Here is a 13,849-nt window from a genome sequence, read left to right on the forward strand (position 1 = left end):
CGAAAGTTTTTGTCCAGCAAATTTCCTTTCTTGAAATCAGATGATCAGTTCTCCGAATTTTTGAATCAAACAAACAGATAACAGGCAGGGATAAGCAAACACTCAGTAAACCGGACACGAATTTTGCATACATTTCTACTTTGGCGATTTGTATTACATGGGGAAAAAACGGTCATCAATCACAAGGGAAATGAATGAATGAACAGTCTTCATGATTGAGCTATTCAATCACTCTTTTCCCCTATTGTTACGCTCCACTACAATTTCCACAAGCAGAGTCAAGATGGCCTCGCATCTCACTAGCATCAGGCTCACTGGGGTTCTTCTTCCTTGAAGAGTAAACCATCCATGCATGGTCAAGTTTCCGGTCTGGTCTAATCACGACTGATCCGAGAACTTCGAATGCGTCTTGACACGTCAGTAACCATCACTTTTCTCACCATACCTTAATTGCAGATGGAGAGCACAAACAGTCATAGCAGCAGGAAGAGGAATGGCAGCAGGAACCCTGACCTCCTGGCAATACAAAGATTGTCCAGTTCTCTGCCAAACTTCAGAAGAGGAAGCCCACGGAAGCTCTGCATGGGCTATGTGCGTCATCGTTCAGCGAGTATGCCCCAGAGCTATACTTGCTTCAGAGCGGAAAGAAATAAAAGGGATTTCATCTGGAAGCTTGTTTTTTAGGATAAACTCCTTCCTCTTTTCATACATTGAGGTCCTCCAATGCCCGTATATCACCCTAAGATAGGTGACCAATAGATTTATCAAGTTTACAAAACAGAACAAGAACAGGCCAGGAAGGTTATCCCTTGATGCAACATAGATTTCATCATAAAAGGAGCAGCGAGAGGCGAAAATCTCCTCAAATTAAACTTTCTGAAACTTTATTGGTACAGAAAAGGTTCATAAATTATCAAGGAAAAGTTTTGATGTGAGTTGGGAAATGCATATCCTAACATTCATGACTGATCACATTTGCATTTCTGCAAATCGTTTGAAAGCATTCCCAAACTTGCTGGACCAATGATGTAATGAATCTAAATGAGTCATGTTCATAAACAGAATCAAAATTAAAGCTTTAAACCAGATAAAGTACTAAATGATCCTTGACAGTTCTATGTCCCTGTGCAGTCAGCTTGTCCTTCTGAACTTCACTTAGTCCAGCTTATCGTTGGCAAATTTCCAGGGTAATCTTGTCTAGCTTGAATACTCATGAAAGAATAGACGTTTAAGAATAGCTTGAAGTTATAGTCCTCTCGCACCAGAATGCCATAGCTCAAAGAATATGATCGTCCAAATGGGACTCTGGAAATACATATGCATATACATGTTTTATGGATATATGCATGTATTATTATAAATATTTTATATCCACGTGAATCTATCTATACGCATATGGATATCCCTTATGCTGTTATACGAACTACACTACATGTGCATTTGACTGTCTACACGCACGTAAAGTTGTATTGTGTGTTACTTGTAGCTAATACATACTGTAAGCACACTCTATTTTCCCAAGTTTGAAGGGTTGGATTAAGATGTGATTGGAAGGTATTGCAGAGAGAGTATTCTGTCAGTCAATAAATTCTTTTAGGTTTGTTGATGTAACGTCTAGATGAATCTCTTGGCTTTCCATTATTTTTGCTGCTGAAACATTTCGCATGTAATGAAATAGATGAGTTGCCATTTCATACAAGATCATCCTAAAGCAATTCTTTCAGTGAATGAGTACCTTAATTAGCTTGCAAATTATGAGCTCCATTATCCTCCTGGTTTCTTTGTCAACAATCTGGCCCCTTTCACGAAGTATATCAGAAGCTACAGGAGTGCCGCCATATGGGCTCTGAACCAGTGCCAATCCAGCAACTTTTCCTTTTTAAATTCGTCCCAGAACATTGACAAGGCGGCTGCACCATCCCACCCCGCCTTTGCTGTGCCCTAATATAATCACACGCTTGCCGATCCCCAGTAGAGCTCTTCCAATATATTCCTTTAGTTCCCATGCATTGTTAACTCAAGGCCCTCCATAGAATAAGATTCAAAAGACCCACAAGTAGTTGTGTCAACACTATAAGCTATACCGGAAAAGATCTGTAGAATTTAGTGAAAGAGCATACATGAGAAGAAATAACCTACATAATTTGATTGGTAACAAAAGAAAATAAATGTTTTAATGGTTTTTTGGTGAAAAATTTGGCTAACCTCCAAACTTATTACCTCCCTATTGGTTTTTCGCTATGTGACATGTCAAACCCATTTTGAGAAGATCGCCTATTGATTGCCAACAAGGCGCAAGGCCATAATTGCTAAAAGAAGACCTGAAATATAAGTTCGTTTTAAGGCAACTCAGAGAGTTAAACAAGAATGACTGTTGAGAATTGCCTGAAAAAGAACCCTATTGAACCTAGGAAGGAGTAGGTAAACGAATGTGGATTGGGCAGTCTGTACCCCATTCCTGAAGAAGGGTTAAAGAAGACCAAAACAATGGTAGTCATCAAACCCAGGTACCAATAAACATGGATTAAAACAACATAATCTAACACCGCAAAAAAAAGCAACAAAATCATCAGATGTACATGTTTAGTATCGGCTCCCAGATTGCCAAACCAAATCCCAGATTTGCCTGGAGGATCAGAAACGCTAAGAAGGGATGTAAACTGACTCATTCAGGAAGATTACTAATTAAGGATGGGACCAAAGCAAAAGTGGTGCTAATTAGACACAAATTTTCACATTCAAGTGGAAATTTGACCATGATGTCCATTGTGAAGAAACCCCCAATATTATGCTTCCAGTAAGAACAAGATATGGGTGACTATGGATAGCCTAAATTATCAGATACCACATAGACTTCGAGAATTTCTAAAAAATCTTGAAGTGCCCATCCTCGGACCGGAGCCTGCTCGGGATTTTTATTGCAACCGTATCGATACCATCAGAAGACACATACAACGTCCTTTGAACTCGGGACATAATACTGAAAAATACAAGAGTGAATGTACATCCAGAATGAGATTAACGAGCATAATCACACCATAGATTCTCTATTGCACACATCTTAGTCCATTTTACTCATTCAAATGCAAACACTTATGCTGTTGTACCTACTGAGTTGAAATTGTGTGTATCTGATATAAGAAAGAAGAGAAGAGCCCTCCAACAAACCACCGCAAACTTCATGCCCGCAAGGCAAGTTTCAGACTTAGTAAGGAGCATCAACCTGGGCACAGGCAAAGAAAAATAAGTCTAAACAAGGGAAGAAGAATACAGAACACAGGAAGATAAACTGATGCAAGGATAATTCTGTTTGCCAACAAGAGAGATAAGAGGTTTAGGGAACACGAGCATGACTGGATCCAAATGATCGAGAGTATCTTGTAGTACATGAGTTCTTCAAAGTTACTATAGTAAAATAGATTCTCAACAGTGCGATGAACCATATAGCGCAAGATGAATTCCATAATGGAGACAAACAGCAACCACAAATAAGGTGTTAGTAAAAACCCGTACCTTGGAATGTGTCATACCTATCTTTTTGGAACTAGGAAGAAAGAAGTTGGGAATCCTTACCCCTGAAAATAGAGGGGACATTTCTAGTGTTATCACCTTCCATTTCTGCAACTTCCAGATCTTTGCATGGCCGAAGTTCTACCTGTTTAATTCCACTGATCTTTTGCATGGATTCCAGGACTCGAAGATGATGGACCATCTCAAAGCAGATTCTATATATACAGTCCAATGAAGATCTTAGGTAGCAACAGATGAAAAAGGCCACCGAGCCTTCTCTGTTGACATCTATTAACTGCATCTCTTAGGACAAAATTTTCTGGATCAATTTGAAAACTTAAGGAAATTATAAGGCAACCCCAAGATACGAAAGAAAACTAAAGGAAGGGATAAAAAACTCCCGTACTGATCAACGGAATTTATGTAATAACAGTGACAGAATTCGCACTGCGGACAAGGAAGCCAGAAAAATAAAACTTACCAATAAAGAAAAGAAATTACTACAGGTAATGTAAGAGGCTCTGATGCCCAAAATAGCAGGGAAAATATCATTCATTGAAGAGCAGAGCCCCAAGTCATCAAGTGGACATGGATATGTTTCTGTTTCAAAAGGCATGTGAGAGACCCCAAACAAAGGGCCCGCCATTGGACCTGGAAAAAAGAAATTTCAAACTTGGCAAACAAATAATTTAAGTCCCACAGAACAAGATATGTGATAGCGAAAACTGGCTGTGATCTAGAAATGCCATTCAACAGATCATTGTAAGATGGCAACTGAACATCTTCCAGCGTTAGTCTTAGAACAAAAGGGTAAAATATCAAACTAACTGGAGAACCTGCGCCAATCCCACTCCGAAGATCCTGTCCCAAGTCGATGTTTTAAGATGGATATTCTTACAAAATATCATGAACCTCAGGTACATCGAGAGTCCAAGGACTCCTGGTGTTCTCATACTCAGAGTGGCTCATATTGATACACTGACACATCTTACGGAAGCAAATCTTGATCTATAGCGTATCTCTACGTATTTGCTAGTTGACACCCACGTCCATCAAGAATGCAAGTATTTGGCACATTTCCAACCTGATATGATCCGCAGTTGAAAAACGAGAAAACATCACGTAAACTATTCAATTCGGCTAAAGAGCTTAGTCCACACCATCCGAGTTATCTATGATTAGGGCGATTTCTAAAACTCACGGTGGTATAAGTTTCAGATGTCCCATCGTTGTTGTAACATAATCCCCATCCAACACATAAGCTCCAGGAATTGTGCCTTTGGGCATGAAAACATAAAGCTGCCTTCCTTCAAGTATAAAGATGATATAGTTAAAGTAGCCTTTATTACATATAAGAAACATAATATAAATAGCATATGAGATGAAGGTAAGAGAGCCAGTAAGTAATTTCAGGGCTCCATGTCTTTTGGGACAGATAAAAAGATTAGCCAGAGAGATATTCAGGAAGCCCTTATTCACCTAGCCTCTCTGAACTAGTACATCTAGACATTTAAATCGTCGCCGAGGTGAATAGAATCCAGAAACAAGAATCTTGGCTTGAGTTTTGCCAATATTGAGAGTTCATATTCTACAATTGTTCAGTAATCACACAACCTCACTACAAAACATTGCCCTCATGCGCAGTTCCGCTCCCGCGCACGCTTCACGATCCACAATCGGCGAAAAAACCAAAAGCAACTTAAGTTGCTACACAGTTAGTCCCAAAACGCCGAGGAAAAACCACGTTCCACGTGGGATTGGCTTTACAGCTCCAAAAGGCACCGGATAGAAGAATCGTGGCAAATACCCATGGCAAACGCGAATCAGGTCAGAGAAAAAGAAGGAAGGACAAGTTTGCTCTCAGATATTGCAGTGAACAAGGAGGAGGAAACTTGCGCAACAAAGCAAAGAAAGTGGAAGCTTTTTTTTAAGAAGTTCCAAGATACAGGGCACAGGCTCAAATCTGACGAAGCCGCACAGAGGACGTAATCCCATTAATAGACGCAAAACTCTGATTTTGCAACTTTCCCTAAAAATCTTAGGGATGTATTAAAAAAAGAGAGAGAGAGACGATCGTTCGAGGAAGAAATGTCATGAAACAAGTCGGAACGAATGAACAATTGCCGATCTTTATCCTTTTGCTTTCTTTTTCTTGAATTGCAAACATCACTGTTGGAGTTTGGCGAATCTTGGGGCCGCCTGTTTTACACATGCGGCGGATGCGATTGCGCCAGGTTTAGAAAAAGAGAAGTATTGTCAGGCGTTATCTTATGGTCCCGCCAATGCGTCACGAATCTGCGCAGAGTTAGGCGGCGCACATAAGATGCCCAGCTGCCGTATGAAATGGTCAGTGCAACTGCTTAGAGCCAAGCCCAGATTAGCAGTCCATTGCCTGGTTAGCGTGACTGACGCCCTCTTCATAGGTGAGGATGGGAACTCAGGGCTTTCCAACCTCTACATGGACAAAAATTTGGGCATGCAGTATGTGGTGCTGAATTAAAGATTTAATATAGGTTTAGATTTTGAAATTCGTTTGGGTCGTATATATTTTGCTCGTTTTTCGATCATTACTTGAGTTGAGTGGTGTAAACAGCTTAAGTGGTAATCTCTTTCTAGGGAAGTATTACACCTCTGAAAAGGTGATACGGATAAGTGCCGTGCGTCGTCTATTTTCTCTTTTTTGCGTAATCGGATTTGTTTAGGTTTGCCAATCAAGTCCTTCACCACCTGAATTGGTCACCCACCAAGCATTGCAGATGAAAGAATCAATAAAAAATAGTTTCTTTTTCTCTCTTGGGTTAGGAAGAATCCGAAACGCAACCGATACCGAGAGACAAGAGGCACTCCATCTGAACCGGGATAAAGAGCAGCGTGCCCGCGGCAACTCGGAAACCAATGCTTTAGCTTTTTGTTTATAACCGAAAACGAGAGGCGGGACAACCGGGTTTCGTGCGCTCCAACAGTGACAGTGTTCGGATGCCTGGACGACAAATAAGGGTGGCAAGATCGAACACGCGGCGTGCTCCTCGGGACGATCGAACTATCTATCCATGATCGTAATACGTCGACGTCGGACCCGCGTTTCTTTCTTTAGGATGAGCGAATCCACAAGCAAACCCATAAAGGTAAGGACATGCATAAAGCAAGGAACAATTTCGAATGTCCTCGAAAGTGACTCAGAGCATTGATCTCTGTTTTTTGTCCGCGACTTTTTCGTCGTTTACCTTGTCTAGATTGGTGACCTCCCCTATATCTAACATTCATATTTGCGTCATAAAAAACCACCCAAATTGATATTTACACGACAAGAAGTTTTCATCCGAAAGTAAAAAAAATTCTAAATTGGTTTCTCGATTCAAACATATTATTTGTTAGCGTTCTGTCTTATACCCTTTCAAAAGCCCCTACAACACGTGACATGCGAATCTGCAAAATGTGGATCAAACGTGAAAAATCCATGAACATTGACCCATGCACTTGAATGGAGGGTAAGTTTGCGTGAAGGATATTGGTTTGAAATTATTTATGAGATGAAATTTGTTTGGGATAAATATGTCGAATCCAAATTGATTTTATTTTTGGAGAAAATTTACTTTGCAAGTAATAAACAATAGCATGGGATCTAGTTTGGGATTTATAGTCGTAATTAATCCTAAAAAATTTATGTTGTCTCCAAGCAAACGCATTTGACGTGAGGACCTGTTCACATAATATGAATATAAGTCGAAGGTCGGTATAATTACTATTGAATTTGGTTTTGCTTTATCCTCGTCTTTCTTTTGAGCTGGTGTTGACTTGTCCTGAACTTGATACTGTAGCTCTCTAAAGCAAAATCGCACTTGGTTGCTGCAGAAGAAGCTACAAGATCGAGGATCTAAATTTCTTTACTAGACCAAAATGTTTAAGGTAAGCACGTAGGAGAACACTACATACACTATGTATGACACAGCAACAAAGGCCTCTACATATCCCATCTCACAATGGCACAAAAATGGAAGCTCTATTAGATCAGCAAAATGCCAAAATCGTGCTCCGCTCACCTTTGAGATCCATTTCTATTACCTCTAAGTCGGATTGCCCTCATCTTGATTCTCTTGGTTTCCTTGAAGTCAAAATGCCGTCAAGAAAGCTTCAAGAACTATCTACGTTTGATCTGAACTCTATTATAAAATCGGATGAAGCGTCATGTAGAACGGGTGGTACTTTACAGGCCGCATACCACAGAAAATGCCGCTGAACCTTGCCCACTCCCAGGCTGCATCTCCTTGTACTTCTCTTCTGGTATTGAAAGCAATATGTTCTTCAGTTGGGAATGACCCTTCTCAGCCATAAGTACGGAGAATGCCCCCAATCGAGAACCTCGAAAAATGGTAGCCCGAAGTTGTCGGATATTATCCGGCACTTGTTCATAAAAAGATGGCTTCAACCACACGAGGGCTATTCACCTCATAACCCTTAGGGCATATAAATTGCTTACTACTCTTCATGTGCTGGATGTGCAGTTCATCTTGCTTGCAACACCAGGTAGCATTGGACCAAAGATCTCCATATCTAGGTCTTTATCTTTCCAATGTTTAAGCAGAATTGGTAGAAGTAGATACCCGTAGTTATTACCAGCATAGAAGGCGAGAATCAAGCCTCTGGGATGGAGGTTTCCCACAAGATCTCACAGGAGTTTCTGGTAGGGAGCGGATATATGTTTCTGGTAGAGACACATCTCTCCTATTTTGAAACCTGCAGTTACATCAGCATTGCATAGTGCTTTGATGCATCGTTCCATATGATGCCTTGTCATCAGGAGCCTGAAATGAAGCAACATTGGGCAGCTAAGACTAGGGTGTGGATAGATTGAGTAGCACTGACAATCAAAAGAATTGCTATGATGCAAACTTTTACATCTCTATCGATAACATTTTGATGATTTGGAGCCCCAGCTTGACACAGGAATTTTTATTACTTGGTTCATCACAAATGGCTCAGCAAGCCACAGAAATAAAGGAAACGAAGAAATGAAAAGAAAACATCAATAGCCTACCCAGTCATACGACAAACAGCTTCAAAAGTCATCGGCCCCTCCTGTTCTGTTGACATGGATATCTTGCTATGCGCAGAAGTGTACTGCTTCAGATATCCAGGCGTAGGTTTGTCCCGTTATACAAGGAAGTTTCGAACATAAACCGTGTACTCTCTAGCATTAAATGAACTAAATGGCATATAGAACAGTGAAAGCACCCCGAGGGATCCTTCACCACAAATTGTTTGTTTCCCCTCCTTGCTTCGCCAAACCAACCTTCTGAAGCATATAAGCCCACCTATTAAGTATTGGTCGATGGAAGGCGGGTCTTGCTCCTTCCTATAGACATAGACTTTAAGAATGTGTTCCCTTGAGCTGGTAACTCCTAAAATGCAATTAAAAATTTTAATTTCAAATGAGAACCACAAACATCCTTGCCTGTTTCTCTCTGCACAAATATTGGAAAGTAAGATGTGGATCAGTAACAAACTTAGCCCAGGACAAGATAATTCTTAGCCATGAAGAAGGCCTGGACCTGACACTGATATTCTGTGTTGCTATCAGCTTATGTTAAGCTAAATAAAGTAAGTTCTGATAGGGGGTCCAATTCTTGTTGGCTTAGTGAAAAATAACTGCTCTCAACCTGTTGACATTGGAACTACAGATGCATCTCACAGTCGAGATAGGGGAAAAGAAGCTTGATTTAGCAACTCCATGTTCTGGGAGTAAGTGAATGAGGTGAAAAGCCACATAATTCACTACAGCTGCTCATGGACAAATTAAAAATAAAGCATCTTAGTCAGGTCAACAAGCCAAAGAATAGCTCCTCTTGTTGATCTCACATCACCTATGCCTCCATAAAAAGTGCAATTGCAGGCCATGAAATATTGGAACTTCTGGTTAGACAGTTAGTTTATCAGGACACACTGCATGGAAGCAGATAACAGATTATGAAACTTCCTGCAGCAATTCTACAAACAGCAACTGGCTACTATACATGATTCTTAGATTACAATTCTAACTCAGAGAAGGCAAATGCACTGTACTCAAATCCTCTCTGTTGAGGCCTCCATTGACATGACTAGGATAATAATGCTGAAGCAAAAATACTTAATTTGAGCATATCAGCATTCACCTGAGGCAAGACACCTCAGTCAATTAACCAAAAAGGACTTTCCTTCTCTCAAAATTTGCAGCGAAGTTTCCGCACTTAATTAATAGCTCCTCTTGCCTTATGAACATGGAAACATTCCGAAAAGAGAGGGGAATAAAGTTCTCGTTGGTTGGCAGCAACTGGAGCATTCTCAATTTACACCTTTGCGGCTAAAATTTCCAGATCCCTTATTGAGGACCATCTCGGCCTCTACAAGCACCTGGTCAGTTTAGATTTGCAGAAAAAGTGAAATGGTTGTAATCTAATTCTTAGTCCTAATAGTGAAATGTTCATACCGTCGAGCGAAGATACTCGATTGCATGCACATATACCGGTTCATCTCCCTATAGTTGTAGCCCATTTAGGTGGCATATCACACCTCGTTTGCTTCTTCCCTGGATGCGATTCGTAGCTGATGATCGATTTTTACGGCGAAGATGACACCGGGGCTCAACATTTTATTAACCAGCAGGGGCATGAGAAGAATCACTTGCATTCACATCAAGTCTTTCAAATTGTTCGTGTCGGATGGGCCCTGGCAGGTGTGGCGAGTGATGCAAGTGTTTGGGCTGAATGGAACTCAGTTTCTGAGATCTTTCAATATTTCGGGCAAACTTCGAAGTTTCTGATTGAATAGCATCTGATGATGTTCTATTGTTTGGTTCAGTCTGCTCCAAGAGGTGCCATAACGTATCACCGGCCATGACTGGGACATAGAGTATGATTTTCAAGTTCACTTACCCTGCATTACCAGACTCTTGCTCATCTGCCTGATATTATCCAGAGGACAAACCACCATCTTACTTTCAACTGCACCATTCCAATCACACTGATCAATCCTGCCTTCAGGTGCGTTACTTTTCTCTTCTAGTCTGTCCACTCTATTCTGCCCATCATAATGCCCAATGTCCTCTCCTCATTAAAATTCTTATTGCTTTTAAACACTCAACAAACATATGAGGCTTCTGCGGATTCTGAAATGTTAACTGTAAGAGGGTAGCGAACTACCATCACCGAGTTTAGCAGAGGAATGCGTGTTCAGAAGGTGGAATCGTGCGGTCAAAATCTTTCGATTAGGTAATAAAGACTGAAGAGCATTTCCATATGGAGGCTTAGCAGAGACTGAAAACATCAGAGCGAGTGGCAGCGACTAATGCCACTAGAAAGAGCCATCTCCTATTTTTGCTTAGGAAGAGCATTTCAAATTTAACACAAAGCCCCATAGCAGGAAGAGAAGGATCCACCAGCACTTAAGTTCAGCGAATCATCTTCCAACGAAAAATGACACGCTTTTTTCGGTTCTGCAGCACAAGTGGATATTAAAATAGTCTCGGTACAAACAGGAAAAACTTCAGAAAGGAAAGGTAAAAGAAACAAAAATTTGATTATCAAAAAAAAAAAAAAAAAAAAAAACAAAAATTCTACAAACAAAGCTTTGAAAACCAACAATGAGTTATCTAATGCAGGTATCTAGCTGGAAGTCTACAAAGAGGCAGAAAGAACTGAAGGTTGAGCGCGCTTGAGAGTTTGAAATGATCTAAGTGACGGAAGAAATAACTAAAGAGACATAAAAAAGCTATATGTGCCATTTTCCTTAATAGAATGAAGTCGACATGCGTATTAAATCATAATGAAACAATCGAAACTCGTTCTCAATGTCAACTGCGCATCACCAATTACAGATCAACAAATTGCTTGGATAAACACCAAATTACAAGAACCATTATATGAAGAAATAACTTTAATTGCTTTCAAACAGGACATCCCCAGATATACCCCAGTCAAGTGCCACAAAAATTTAGCCCAGGTGATATTGGCAATCAACTGATGAAGAAATCCTTTATGCCTCTCTGTAGCAGAGAAACTATCTCAAACCAACAACACCGGGTTACATGTTAAAACACCGGTTGAGCACAACAAAACGAGACGACATTGTGGCATAATTAGCAAGCAAGTGCAAAGCAAATTTTGAAACAGACTCTTGAGGAATTTCTGCATTCAAGCAAATTCAGAAGCAAAATGAGAGAAGAACTCTTACTCATCCCCAATCAGCGTGCCAACCTGAAGCAGTGGCAGTCACGAGCCACCGAGAGACAAAGCAAACTAAGAACTACTCCGCTGAGCAAGCAGCTTCAAACCCTAAAAGATGCTTCTTCACCAAACTGAAGCGACCAGAACACTGGAAGAAGGAGAAAATGGCACCATGTCAAACTATTCTGGGAGTAAAAACAGCAATCTATGACGCAAAGCCATTGGCTCTTCTCCTGTCTTGATGAAGCTCAGAGAAGCAGAGAATCTTGCATCACACCACAAAGAATTTTCGATATAGATATAGGATTTGCATGTTCAAGATCCAGCAAGCAGTACAGGGAGTAGATTAATTAACTGATAAACAAAACAAGAAACATTCTGATCCTTTACAGTCAATTTATTAACTAATCTTCTCTCGAACTAATCAAGTGATTAACGATGCTAATGTTGATGACTGTGAGGTCAAAACATCAGTGGAATCAATTCGTGGGTCTTCTTCCAGCGACTTGCTTGCTATCCACACTCGCAGTTGTAAATGTGTTTGGTAGCAGTTACTGTTGATGGTTGAATGCTCACAGCATTTAATCGAGAACAGGCGCCTTGGCCAGGGACATAAATTTGTCTTCTTGCTCATCAATGACTTTGCTTAGTTATAGTTGATTTTCCTTTTTTTCCCCCTTTTCCCCCTGTTGAGTACACCCAGTGACCATGAACCTAAGCAAGTCTTGCGTCTACACCTCGAGATTATCGGGATATAAGATTTTTGAAAGGTAATACCTTTTCCTGAAAAAAGACAAGGTATAAGAAAAAATTAAGTCGCGAAGCGTATAGGTGTCAGTAATGACAATAGCGTCATGGAAGCCCACCCCACATAATGGGAGCAGTGTGGAGAACCTGTGTTAGATTCGGCTCCCTTTTTAAGCAAGCTTTACCTCTTAACTAAACACACACTAAAACTCCAAGGAAAAAAGCTACCATTTGCGGCTTGCACTTTATTCTTCTTTGTCGGGGGATTTTCGGTCTTCTTCACGTGTTTTCTCGGAAGAGTACATTTCCCTATAACAAAATGTTTCAAAATAGTGGTTGCACCAGATATCCAACTAGAAAAACATAATTTTTGGTAGCTATTTGGTACACATTACCGGGAAATGAGTAGAGTGGATGGATTAATTAATTGGGTAAATCAGTCCATGTACTAAAGTTAGTTTAGACAATCAGTTAGGTAAGTGAGACCCACCTTCTTCAATGTTCCAAATTCAATTTAGTATATACCCTCATCGAGATACCGTAGTTATATGGTTAGGAATTATGTAGTTATCTTATGAAGGGTAGGAAGTTGATAGTTTGAAGGATGCGCTTATTCATAATCTTGTCTTTGTATTCTTATCTTCTGTGCTTTGTAATTTAATTTGAGAAGATAAATAGGAAGGCCTAATTTGCGAGACTAATCTCACTTTTCTCGTAAGAATATAGAAAGATACGAATTTTATGATGGAGTACACTGGGCTCCCATTGTCGGACTAATCCGAATGGCGGTCTCGGTGCCGTTCACATGAAGTAATTATCGATGACACAAATCTGTGCCCAAGGGATAAACATTTACTTGTCTAAATACTCTATTGTTCACCAGCAGTTCAGATAACCTTAATGTAATGGAACAAATGCAACTTGCGTTACACAAAAACTCATGATCTGTCCTCTAGAAAGCCTCAGATGTCTTATCTAAGTTGAGATTAAGATGTATTTTGGCTTTTTACTATAAGAAATTTAACCTATATAAGGGAGTGATTAGAACAAAACTGCTACACCAAATGTTGTCAGCAAATTGAACTACCACTTTTCATGAAAGACTACTTCATGCACAGGCTGTTAATTGATCTTTGCAGAATAGAAGTCTTCAATTACAGTATCATATTTATGATCCACAGCCATCAATCATATGAAAGTAAACGAAGGATTCCGCTTGATCCAGACAGGAAAGAGGACAGCTGATCAAATCAGTCAAGCCTGCAGATTAATCCCTAGATCCTGCGAAAGCCATGTCTAATATGGCCATGATTCAAGGCTCACAAGGTCAAGCACAGTGCTAACCTTAAGCGAGGCATGACCTCCCGGCATAGACTTCATCTCTGATTACTGAT

At 40.2% G+C, this 13,849-nt stretch overlaps 2 pseudogenes; both read right to left on the bottom strand.

Moving 5' to 3' along the window:
* Positions 1 to 228: 228 nt before the first annotated feature.
* On the bottom strand, positions 229 to 3,811 carry LOC130140761 (uncharacterized; annotated as a pseudogene).
* Positions 3,812 to 7,648: 3,837 nt separating this feature from the next.
* Positions 7,649 to 10,476, bottom strand: LOC130140762 (probable glycosyltransferase At3g07620; annotated as a pseudogene).
* Positions 10,477 to 13,849: the final 3,373 nt, after the last annotated feature.

This window comes from Syzygium oleosum, unplaced genomic scaffold, assembly GCF_021117445.2.
Source record: "Syzygium oleosum isolate NSW1041296 unplaced genomic scaffold, Sole_v2.1 Sole_v2.21, whole genome shotgun sequence".
Lineage (NCBI taxonomy): Eukaryota > Viridiplantae > Streptophyta > Magnoliopsida > Myrtales > Myrtaceae > Syzygium > Syzygium oleosum.